A 13107-nucleotide genomic window follows, 5' to 3' on the forward strand; every position below is an offset into this window, starting at 1 on the left:
CAAAATACAAACAGTAAAATCACAAACAGCCACTGTTATTAATAACTATCTATATCTCAGCATTCGAATTTGAATTTTCTTTTTGCTTTTTATCCTTAGGAGTCGATACAATAAATATTATTTCAATAATTTAACAACACATTCACATGTTCACGGTTCTCTGATGGTAGTTAATGGTCACATGACATGCAGGAAAACATAAAATATCACTTTTTTAGTAAGTGATAAAAGATTGCAAAAAACTATAATAATAATAATAATAATAATAATAATAGATGAAAATCAAAAATTAAAAATAAACAAAGTTACCTTTGACCGTGGAGAATGTGCGAGAGCCCTTCGCAGATGTTGAGGGACTATCCACCGCGACAGGTGAGCCAGAGCCTGAGGGCCAAAGGACAGAGTTCACTATCGCCCTGGAAGTAGAGCCCCCTAGCGAGTCTGACCAGGGGAGTGAACCCTTGACGTTAGCGGACAAGAGATCGGGAACCGAGAACTGGCTGCTGGACGTCAGTGAGGAAGGATCACCTCCCACCCCAACCCACCCGGTATATAAACCTTCATCACTGTTTAAAGACAGCAAAATGAGCGAAATGGACTGTGATATGCTCATTTCTTTGATATGTGTGGAAGTTACCCTACTTACCATCGTTATATCTAGTCTTCTGAAACCCCCATCATCTCAGAGCTCAGCCAGTCCTCCAGCCCCGCCATTACTTGAAGTTTGCAGCCCTGCGACATCCCTGGACCATCAGCAGCGCCTGTAATCAAGGATCCTGCGGCTCCGCCTCTGGCCTTGCACGCCCTTGTTCCATCTCGGAGCGTCGACCTGTCGGCTTCGCCCTGGCTCCTCCCACCTTCGGCTCCTCCAGGAATTCTCGTCCAAGTGACTCCACCGGGTTCCCTCGTCCCACCGGCTTACTTTTGGTCTGTCGTCACTCTGCCTACGCCATGGACATCCGGGCCATCCGATGCGCTCTGTCCCTTCTCCCCTATGACTGCAGCGGGCTCCTTTCTCCCTTCCGGGTCGCCTCTGTCCTTGGTCTCACTAGCGTCACCCCTGTCCTCATATTCTCTGGCTCGACCTGCAGCGATCGTCACAGAGACTTCGCCTGGGTCTCCTTCACCAGTTATGTCTCTCGGCTTCTGCGGTCCTGTGGATCCATCCGTCTGTCGCCCCCTTAGGTTTCGTCAGCCTCAACACCCTCTAGGCTCCTCCCTCTCTCGACTCCTCTGTAGGCTGTCGGTACTGGCAAGCTCTGGGTCTGCGCTAGCGGACCATCTCAACCATTACAGCCAGGGGGTTGTCATCTCCTGTCACCATCCCTTCGCCTCATCCTGCCATCATCCTTCCTCTTCTGCCTCTCACCATCCCTTCACCATCATCTCACCCACCTCCAAAGCCCCCTCCAGCCCTCCCTCTGTTGTCCTGTTACGGCGCGAGGTTGTGCCTTGCCGAAGGTGGGCGTGATGTCACAGTTATCTTCTGTCAGTTTCTGTTTTCATGGACTTTCAGTTTGTTTTCAATTTGTCACATATCTTCTTTGTTCTTTTGCCGCCACTCATCAGTCACAATGGACATTAACTCATTACACTAACTAATTCATCACAGCTGTTCTTCTTTTGAGTTAATCATCACAGTGTATTAATGTTCCTCCCTCAGTTCTGTTGGTTGTTGGTTGTTTTTGTGTTGATGTTAAGACACTGTCTCACATGATGGCTTATCTTGTTCGCACAGAAGCATTCTTTGTTTACATTAGTTAAAAGTTACTGTAAGTTTAAATGTAAAATAATGTAATTGACTTGACACTATACATAAAAGGTTTAAGACTCAATCTTTAATTTTTGACTTCTGTTTTTACTCAAACTGTTATTGTGACTGTAATTTCTTAATTTGTGTCAGGAGTTATGAAAATGAAAAAGTCGATACCTTTAATATGAAAAAAAAAACCTCAAACTCATCATAAAAGCACTTGACTAAACAACGTCTCTCAGGGCTTTTAGTTCAAAAGCGTGTACAATTTTTACCAAAAATGGGGCGATGTGAGCATTATAGAGTGATAAACACTCTCATCTAAAGTCTGTTTCATTCACACCAGAAGCCGGAGGTCCACAAGTGAGACTCATAGGCCTGGTTTCACAGACAGGGCTTAGATTAAGCCAGGATTGGGCCTTAGTTCAATTAGGGTATTTAAGTAAGTTTTATAAACGTGCCTTAGAAAAAACATCACTGGTGTGCATCTTGAGACAACAATGACACTGACATATTTTAATCATTTTATCAGCGCAAGTTGCTTTCAGTTAAAACAGCTCAAACATGCATTTTAGTCTAGGACTAGATTAAACCTTGTCTGTGAAACTGGGGGATAAAGTCATAAAGCACATGACGTTCCAGGAAATCCCTTATATGGACAAAGACATCCAGAGATCGCTGCAGTGGAATAACATACAAATAGAGACATTTTAACTGATGAAGCATGAAGACATTAAACACACGATTGGGACAATATATGGCCATCCCAGGTATTTTCATAAGAATAAAACCATATTTATCAGGCCTTTATCACAATACAGAATAGATTACTATAAAATAATGTATTTTCTGCCTCATTCTGTGATAAGAAGCCACATCGAACAACAAGGTCACACAAAGCCCAAAATTTGGAGGATTACATTTAAAACGCAGTTGTGTGGGAAACCTCTGGGCCAATATTGATTTGTTAAATAAATAACGTATAAGGTTGTGTGCCGGCATAATATGTTTTGGATTCATTGAAAGAAGGTCTGTCTATCTATCAGAGCGAATCAGAGAAACTGACAGTCAACAATTCAAGACAAAGTACAACAGACTGAATTCATATCATAAAATTGATTAAATTATATAGAAAGTGTGTAATATATTACTGTCTGCTGTGTGACTTCCCAGACTTTTGGGTTTAAAAGACAATTAATATTCAGTGATATCACTGATTTGACAACAAAACTTGAACTGAATTGAGTTGGATAATGACAATGAAGAGCTGCTCATTGCTGAGATTGAATTTGTTTCATAACTGATGAATTCTGCAACATTTTATTCCTGTAATTTTCCTGCAAACTGTAATGCATAAAGTGCTTTAGAAATAAAAGTTACTTGACTTTAACAGAAATTCTTACAACCAATCAGAAAGTGGGAAATACCATTCAATATTTGATTTCAAAAGATCTCACTCACAAACTGTCTTAATGATGTTTACATAATCAAATCTGTGACCATGTGGAAACCGATGCTCATAAACTCACAAACATCCCTGCTGAGGGGCTGATGGAGAAATGAAAATGCATGCGTTTACAACTGCTGTTGCACATGGTCTGTATTTCTTCATTATTAATGCACAGCTTGGTTTTGATGATGCTGAATGTACTGTATGATAGAGTAAAAGCACTGATGAATGCGGAGAAGAAAAAATCTTGTGAATGAGTGTGTGTGTGGCATTCGTTTTCATTCCCGTTCCTGGCCTGTAGATTGGAAGCTTGTTCTAATTCGGTCGGCTCTGTTTGCCCTACAGAGGGAATCTACATGAGACTCCAAGGCAACTGGTGGCCAATTTGAAGAAAACTTTTTCGTGAGGAGTTGTCTCCTGCTCTCTCGGGGCCCCGGCAGCAGCGCACTCAACAATGAAACCAGCCAATAATTGCTTTGCCTGAGGATCTAGCATGTCTCTCGCCCCCACCAGCATGCAAACACTGACAACATACAGCCTGGGGAAAAGCCAGACGCTCGTGTCTAGAGGGCAAGAAGATGGCTGACAAAAGCACCACGAGGGTTTCTGCCGCACTATCAACATGCCAGGGGAGGGAGCGGTGAAGACGTTTTGTCTTTTGAGAATATGCCTGGATTTATTGTGCTAAATGTGCTGTTACAGAAGATGTTTCAGCATATCTCAAGTCAGAACGAGTTCTAGCAAACATTACTGTATGTGGGCCAAATCAAGTAAGGGTTTGATGAGGTTTAGTATAGATTTCCTTAAAGCAATCATATCATTCTTATTTATTTTTTAATTGTATCTTCTTCTTTTTCCTTTTTTTTTTTTCCTGTGATGTTCACTTACAGGTAAAGTACAATTATTATTAAAGTATAATAAAAAATTTTAGTCTTTAGTCTGAGTTTGTGCATTCCAAGCAAACTGATGTCAGTCTTTTATGAAAGCCCTTTGTTATGTGATAATCATAATTATCACATAAATAGTCGAAATTGTGACATACTGAACCATATTTATGATATGAAGTCAAAATTATGACTAAGCCACATTTATGGCATGAAAAGTCAAAATTATTGGTAATGCTTTAGATTCCGGAAATTATAGTGTACCTATAAAGTAAGTACGTATAAGTCTTGGGAATAAAGGGGTAACAACCAGGAAAATAACAAATTATTTAGAACTAAGGGGTACTTATACTATTATATAGACAACAATCTTATGTTTGGGAGCAATTTAGCGAGAACATACACTGCACACCTTTTTGTAATAATACTGTACAAAAATATAAAGGCTTTTTTTTTTTTTTTAAATTACAGAGTAAGCTACATATCAGTGCATTTATACAGTATTTTGTTTTGATAGAAAAAGTGCAGCTGTTTTAGTTTAGGCTTACTTGTTTCAAGGCAAGTAAAACTATTGCATTTTTTTTTTTTTTTTTTTAATACTGGGGAAATATACTCTTGTTCCATAGCTCCATGACATCTGCGGGCTGTAAATTAAAGTGGTGCTTGTTACCCTCTTGTTTCATGAAGTTACAGGGTAAGTACAATAAAAACACACAATCTGATATCACTGACTCCGAAACCTTTATTTGAAAAACATCCTAATTCAAAACAGGTTTACAACACTTCTTATTACTTTAAAATTTGAAATGAAAATTTACAAAGTCCTGACAGAAAATAGCACATTTTGGCCTTTTTTTTTTCCTCTTGCTTGACTTCCTCCTTCTCTTGTTCCTCTTCTTCTTTTTCAGTCTTTCCACTGATGAACCTTAAGAAGGAATTTTGCTATTATGTATTAAAAGATAATGCAGTACACCCAGAAATGTTCTCATGGTTTACTCATCTTTTCACTTCTGACCAACTGTCACCAAGAGTCAACTTCACGTTCAACGAAGCAATGCGAAGCTTCAAGCTTTCATGACGTTCTCGCGGGAGAACTGCTGTCTCTGTTCTTCTGTCTTGTTTGTTTCTCATTATTATTATCTGTTATTCTGTGTATTTTGTTTTGAGCATTAATTTAAAAAGAAAAAAACTGACGGCATCCGACATCCACATGACTTTTCGCGCGAGTTTCTCGGCGCGCTTACGTCACGCCTCGAGTTACATCAAGCACGACTCTCAACCCTCTCATGTACGGGCAGGTCACAGTTGGTCACTCAGAAGCATTAGTCTAGAGTTTAAAAATGTAAAATATTTTGTATTTTTCTTACAAACACTTATTGTTTCACTTCAGAAGACATTGATTCATCCATTAGGGTCGAATGGATTACTGTAGTTATCGCTGTATGTGCTGTTTGATGCTTCGACTTTTTGCATTATAAAGCGTTCCCAGAGATTATTTATTTTTCTAAAAAACTGTGTCCATCCGAAGAAGGAAAGTCGCACACATCTCAGATGGCATGAGGGTAAAAGATGAGTAAATGGTTAAAGAAAGAAAAAGAAGAAGAGGAACAACAGGAGGAGGAAGCCAAGCAAGAGACACGAATAAGAAGTGTTGTAAATCTGTTTTGAAATAAGTTGTTTTTCAAATAAATGTTTCCAAGTGATATCAGATTGTGTGTATGCATGTGTTTTTATTGTATTTACCCTGTAACTACATGAAACAAGAATATATTTCCCCAGTATTAAAAAAAACAAACAAATAGTTGTAGTTTTACTTGCCTTGAAGCAACTTAATCAGTGCACTTTTGCAATAAAAACAAAATACTGTATAAAAGCACTGATATGTAGCCTACCACATAATTTTAAAAAAGCCTTTATATATTTGTACAGTATTATTACAAAAAGGTGCGCAGTGTATGTTCTCGCTAAATTGCTCCCAAACGTAAGATTGTTGTCTATATAATAGTATAAGTACCCCTTAGTTCTAATTTGTTATTTTCCTGTTGTTACCCCTTTATTCCAAAGACATATTACATATTGTTCCCCTATACTTACACGTACTTACTTTATAAGTACACTATAATTACCGGAAGTTACGCTGTAAATACGTTGTAATTACACAGTACTTTCCAGGCTGTAATCTAAAGCGTTACCAAATTATCACATACTGAGCCATATGTACGACATGAATATTATGACATACTAAGCCATATTTACGACATGAAATGTCAAAATTATGACATTAAAAAGTAAAAAAAATACACAAAATAACTGGCAATATTATGTCTAAACTGGATGTTTCTCAATATTAACTTCTTATGTATTGAACTGTTATATAAAAGCTTTTTGGTCACACTTTAGATTAAATAATGTTAACAAATGAGACCTTAATGTATTAACTAACATGAACTAACATGAATAATATATATATATATATATATATATATATATTACAACATTTATTAATCTTTGTTAATGTTAGTTAATAAAATTACAGTTGTTCATTCTTTGTTCATGTTAGTTCACAGTGCATTAACCAAATGACAACTTAGGGTTTTAAAATGTAGTAAATGTTGAAATTAACATTAACTGATATTACTAATTAAACAATGTTTTAACTAATTATTAATATCATAATGTAGTTAACTAATTAAACCTGTAAAGTGTTACAATGTTTTTATAGAAGATGTTTTACTGGAACCAGAACTATAAATAATTGGATTATAAGCATATTATTTGCTTCTTAAGGATCAAAAAGAAGGTTGATGCTTTTGAATAGCTTACAATTTCTCCCCATCATTATGAGACACCTTTTGTGCAAAAATAGAAGTCACACAACTGCCACATGACATGAGAAACAGAAAGGAGGAAGCAGAAAGATTTGCCAAACACATAGTCTGAGTTGAAAATGCTATTTTTGATTTGACCACGGGAAAAATGAAACTCTTTGGACAAAGAATACATGTTCTCTGCAGGTGAGAAATTCTGAGTAGAAGCCACCTGTAAAGGTTATGGAGGGATGAGAAGTGTTTGGGCCATGCAGTGATGAGGCAGATACGCACAGACTCGTGTATGAACTGCAGTGTACGGCGCTGTCAGAGGCAACGGTCTGGAAATTGCTTTTAAACCCCAAGGTGCATGCTTATTTCACAGTCATGTTTAAAAGTCAAGAACCCAATCCTTCTGACTCAAAAACAGCTGAGAGGCAAAGACATCCAAATCAAGAGCCAGGAGTGAGAGAGAGTTCAAAAACACTGGCAATCGCTGTGCCAGCCCATATGGAAAGAAAATATATGTCCATATATTCATGGTCAATATATTAAATGGTTTAAATACTGTATATTGAAAAATATATGGGATAATATATTACAATATATTGAATAATACATAAGGAACATTTTTCATATATTGAAAAATACGTGACAATATAGTTACCATTACACTAATGTGTATTTACTCAGTTGAGTAATGTTTCTGCTACACAAAGTATTTGAGTTGAGTTTTGAGGAAAGTTGTGTTGGTATTACTTAAGGGTGCATGTTGAAAACATGTAAAGTCCTAATTGATCAAACACAAATTATTCGAGGTCAAAATATGCGAAATTCTGATGCAAACAGTTGCCTCAATTTTTTTGAGTAAAACCAAGGCAATATTTTACAGTGTGTGGAAACTGATTGCCTTAAATTTCTCAAACATGTTTTACTCATTGTTGTAAGTTTTAATGCAAAGACATACAAAAGAGTGTTGGGTCAAAGATAGACTGTTTCGTTTGAAGTCGCCATTATGGTGATCTGTATTTGCATTAGTTGGTATTTGCTGTATTTGCTTGAACCATTACTTTTAATGTTGGTTACAGCAGCCAGAGAAAAACTGAGTGTCTGTAAAGCACATTTTCAGTGGCAAAGACGTCATCATGTGTGTGTGCAAGCGCATTGCATAAAAACGAATGCATTGCATAATATCTAGTACAGTAAGCTGAATGCACTCTCGCATAGGTCATATTTTATTGTAGGGCTGATGGAAAAACTAAAGGTATTTGGATACAATCAGCTACAAAACTGAAAAGCATCTTGTGTTGTAAAAGTACAAAATAAATAGAATAATGAAAAATAAAACTTGTGCATAGATTATTGTCTTTGCACGTGAGAGTTCATTAACATTCGGTGACAATGGCAGATGCACAAAGTTCAATATTACACTTTTTCAAGAAATCACCGAAATATGAGTGAGAAGGAGAAAAAGAGCCTACTTTCCACGAGGAGACAGCGAGTGAAGCGGCACCTGAGGCTTCCCATTTCCAGGACACGCATATTTCATCACTGGACTGTAGTAGTGAGACTTCCACCACACAATTCAACACACAACTTTGTGCTTTTGTAAAATAAAGAAAACAAACAGGATGCCGCTTTCTGCTGTGAAGTTAGTGGAGCGCGTCACAATTAATCAAAACTCAAAGTACAGGTTAAGAGATGAGAGATCTGTGTATTATTTTCAGTAAACAATCAACAAAAAATGTATTTGGCTTCCTTTGCTGCAGAACCTGATTTCACCAAGTACAACATGTTCCTGGATCAACATTCCAATTAAAAAAATCAGATTTTAGGAACAAGTTTACAGATTATGTCAAGTTTAGGCTTACAACCAGGGTTAGGTGCTTTACATCAGTGTTATTCACCTCTCAGTTCCTTCTGATTTTAGGGTTAACTTATGTGTAAGGTTAGGTTTAGGGATAGGGATATGGTTAGGGTTAAATTTTTGGACCGATATGTTGACCCAGGAATGCGTCTAACTCTGCAAAATCAGGACATGCTTCCTTTGCCATAGCAAATGTACCTTACAGACACTCAGTTACAGCAGCCAGAGAAAAACTAACATTAAAAGTCAAGGGTCAAGAGCCCAACTAAAGTGAACACTGATCACAATAATGGCGACTGTTCAAGTGAAACAGTCCCAACACTCTTTTGTCAATGTCTTTGTGTATTATTTATTTATTATATTTAAACCATTTAATGTCTGGAGAAATGCAAATGATGACAAAGAATTGCTTTGACTGTTATAGAAAGGGAAGTTTAACAGTACAGTCTGTTATATTGACAAATATAATCAGTTAGTCTGTGCACTCTGGTTATGTATGACTATAAATATTGCAGAAAATTTGTGGATCTTGTCCTTGAATTTTCTCACTGCACAAATTAATTTATTGGTTTCTTAGCCCTTCTGCCCTGTTTTATCTGCGAGTGAGTACACCAGGCTTCTGTCTCACAAAAGCACACGCCTTGTATTTGGAAGTGCCTTTCAAATAACTTTTAAATTAAATTAAGAACCTTGCTTCTCTCTTGACGGGAAGAGAGGGCGAGGTGAGCCACCCTCTCTATCTAAGAAACTCTTCACAGTATTTGACCAAGCATGATTAAACTTAGATGTCATTTATCAATACTTCTTGCCACCATTGAAACAGTTTGCATATTTACAGAGGAAGCATCTCCGGTTGTTGAACAGACATTTTCATGCAATTAGTGTTGAATATGTAATGCCATTTATGAGTGCTGTTCTGGAGCTGAAGTTTATCATTAATTTATTAGTCATCAAATCTTTATGATATCATAATGGCAATTATGGCATCATAAAGGGCATTATGACATTATCAGTGGAATTCATTTTGGCGTCATAATGACCATTATTACTTAATCACAGGAAGTAATTATGATAAATTAGTCAAAAGTCAAGTTTTTTTCAGGGCTGGTCCATGCATTTACTGACCTACAAAGTCCCAGGACTGATAATAGCAGATACATAGACGCATCTATCAAATTGAATGTTACAGGTTTGTTTGAACCACTCAATGTGTTAAGCTGTTTAGACACTTTATTTTACCTGATTTTGTTTTATTTTAACACACACTCACGTGTTTGGTTTCCATGTTTTATGGGGACTCTCCATAGACATAATGGTTTTTATACTGTACAAATTGTATATTCTCTCCCCCTACACTACCCCTACCCCTAAACCTACCCATCACACAAAACTTTCTGCATTTTTACATTTTCAAAAAAACATCATTTAGTATGATTTATAAGCTGTTTTCCTCATGGGTACCAAAAAATGTCCCCACAAGGACAAGGATTTCAAATATTTCAGTCTTTGAGTTCACCTGAACCACACACACACTTGCCTATCAAAGAGTATTATTTCAAAACAAATTTCAAAATAGAGAATATCTAGGCCTATATCATATACACTGGTAATATATTATACCACAAATATTTACAAGGAGGATGAGATCTGTAAAGAAAAGAGAAACGGTTCAGACAATTCTGTGACTTGCTTGTAGTGAACTATGAAATCACATACTGTAAACACAATTGATTGAGAAATCTGAGTGCGGTTGTGGCCAGCTGTCTTTGAGGAATCTGAATGAAGCAGGCAATGAGACTTTGGGTTACCAAGAAAATAATGCAGCATGTTTAGGGTGTTCCGAAGAAAACCGCTGACACAGCCGTGGGAATGAAAAAAAGGAAGCAACACTTAGTATTTTTTACCAGCAAGACTAATAGTTAAATTGCCATTGCTAGTTTGTAGTATTAAAACTTGTAACTTTTTTTTTTTTCTTAAACCCCTACGTAGCCTATGAATTTGAATGCCAAAATGTCATGCCTCCATGGAAAAAAAACCAAGCCAAACATGAGGCAAACTGAAACTGCTCATATATTATAGGAATAATTTAGTGGAGACACATTGAAATATAATTTAGTGCATTAGTTTCACTTCCGTGTCCTTTTACTGTGCACCAAAACAAAGGAAATTGGGCTCATCTGTTCCCACCCTCCACTAAGACGCCTACAGTTCATGACAATGTGTCACTAACCCAAACTTCACTATTCTGACCAGTGACTCAGCCTCTTCTGCTTTTCTTTGAACAGCATTCCCAGCATGCTATCTGCTCCCAACACTTCGCTCTCCCGCTAAGTGGGGAGGTTCTCGACAAACAGGCTGAAAGCTCCTCGGGCCCCGTATGCAATCACACACTGCAGCACGGCGGGAGGCCCTCAGGAGTCCAGCGCTAATCGCATTACGGCTTTTGCACAGCGACTGCGTTACAAGAGCGGCTGCATGCGTGATGGAGGGACGAGTAGCATTCATTTGAGCGGTTGCGGTTTTGCTCATATTTACAGTGGTTTCATTTAACACCTGCCATGAAACTAATATATACAAAATACTAAACATTTTTGGTGGTTTTAGCAAAAAAATAAAAAAAAAAAAAAAAGAACTGAAACCGTTATTAGATTTCAATTTTGACATGAGAAAATAATACAGATATACTATTTTGTTTATCAAAACAGTAAAAGATCATGTTTAATTATCCGTGCAAAACCTGATGAATATTAACTCATATTGGCATCGAACAAAACAGGGTTATTATAGTTAACTACTGAAAAACATGTTCACTACTTGAACTAAATGGCAAATGAATTCAAAACATTAATGAAAACTATAATGGTATTTCAATTATGTTAAAACAGCATTGAAACAAACTAACTCCCATGCAAAAAAGAAAACAAAAGCAATTCACATTGGCTCAAATTGCTTTTAATAGGTACTCTCTTTGGCGCCTGTTTACAATTCCTACAAAATTATGATAAATGCTGTTTCAACTACGTTATAATGACTATTTATGTCTATATTGGTTAGCTTATGTATCAGCATAGCATACAGATACCCGATTAGCTCTGATAGCTTAGTTTATACATGCATTTGCACTTACCCTACATGTATTCACTATCATCTTTAATGTAATTATGTGTTAAATTAAGTTTTAAATGTCCAAATATTTCAGTTATAAATAAAACAAATGAATGATATTCAATTATTCACTTAATAGGCTATTATAATCATTATTTATTAATTAACAGTTAATCATCAAGTGTAAGAAATAACATTCAATTACTTTTATTATGCACTAAATTGTTTTCTTACACATTATAGTAAGCTATAGGAGTATTTTAAATCAATATCATTCGTGTACACTTAGGATAATCATTAACTGACAGTTTGGGGGGACCCGATTTGTCATGACAGCGGATTTTTGTAACCACGCATACTTTGTACGTGCAGGTCGCACATGCGCATTTAATTTTTTTTTCAGTAATTAGTTTATCCACAAGGTGGCAACCATGCCCTTGGGGCGTCGATTCACAAGGTATTTGAAGAAAACCTGCATAAACAGAACAGACAGGAACGCATGCAAGCTACAACGACAATGGAGGCCTACATAAACGAGAGACTGCGAAGAGGTTAGAAAGTACCATAATTTGTACAACTCTATATCAAAAATTATCTTTCCCTCATTCTACAGAGTACCAAACCCGCCCCAACCTAGAGCGGCATATCACTGAACAAAAAAACTGCCTTTTGAGCGGTGAGTGGACTATGAGTTTGCACGATCGCAAATTCTCTCATAAAAACAAATACATTTAGACATTATGTAAATAAGTGATTAAATGTGTGACAGCTTCATTTATTATAACAAAACCTTGTGAGATATGACAACTTTTTAGTGATTACAGAGGAAGCGCTCTTTGCGCTCCTTCTGCCATGCTCCCTTATACAGTAGGCCTATTTTCTGTTAAAATTAACAGTGGTTTGTGAACGTAGTGAACAGATGTCCCCGTTTTCCAGGGACAGTCCCGGTTTTTGGTGCTCCGTCGCCAGAACAGACAGAATGGGGGGGGATTTCACTTTCATAGGGGGGCACACATTTTTATGACCTGAGAAACAGACTCACCAAAACAATATTTATTATTAATGAAATACACTATATTAACACCAAAACACAAGATTGTATTTTGACCAAACTACACCAAAAACTAGAGAATGACCCTGATTTTATTACATTTGGTGTTAATGGGGATCGATAGTGGATAATAATGTAACGTTAGGCCTTGCGCTGATGAGGCTCGTGCAGCTCACCTCGAGCAGAAATC

The sequence above is a fragment of the Ctenopharyngodon idella genome, chromosome 23 (genome assembly GCF_019924925.1).
Source record: "Ctenopharyngodon idella isolate HZGC_01 chromosome 23, HZGC01, whole genome shotgun sequence".
Classification (NCBI taxonomy): domain Eukaryota; kingdom Metazoa; phylum Chordata; class Actinopteri; order Cypriniformes; family Xenocyprididae; genus Ctenopharyngodon; species Ctenopharyngodon idella.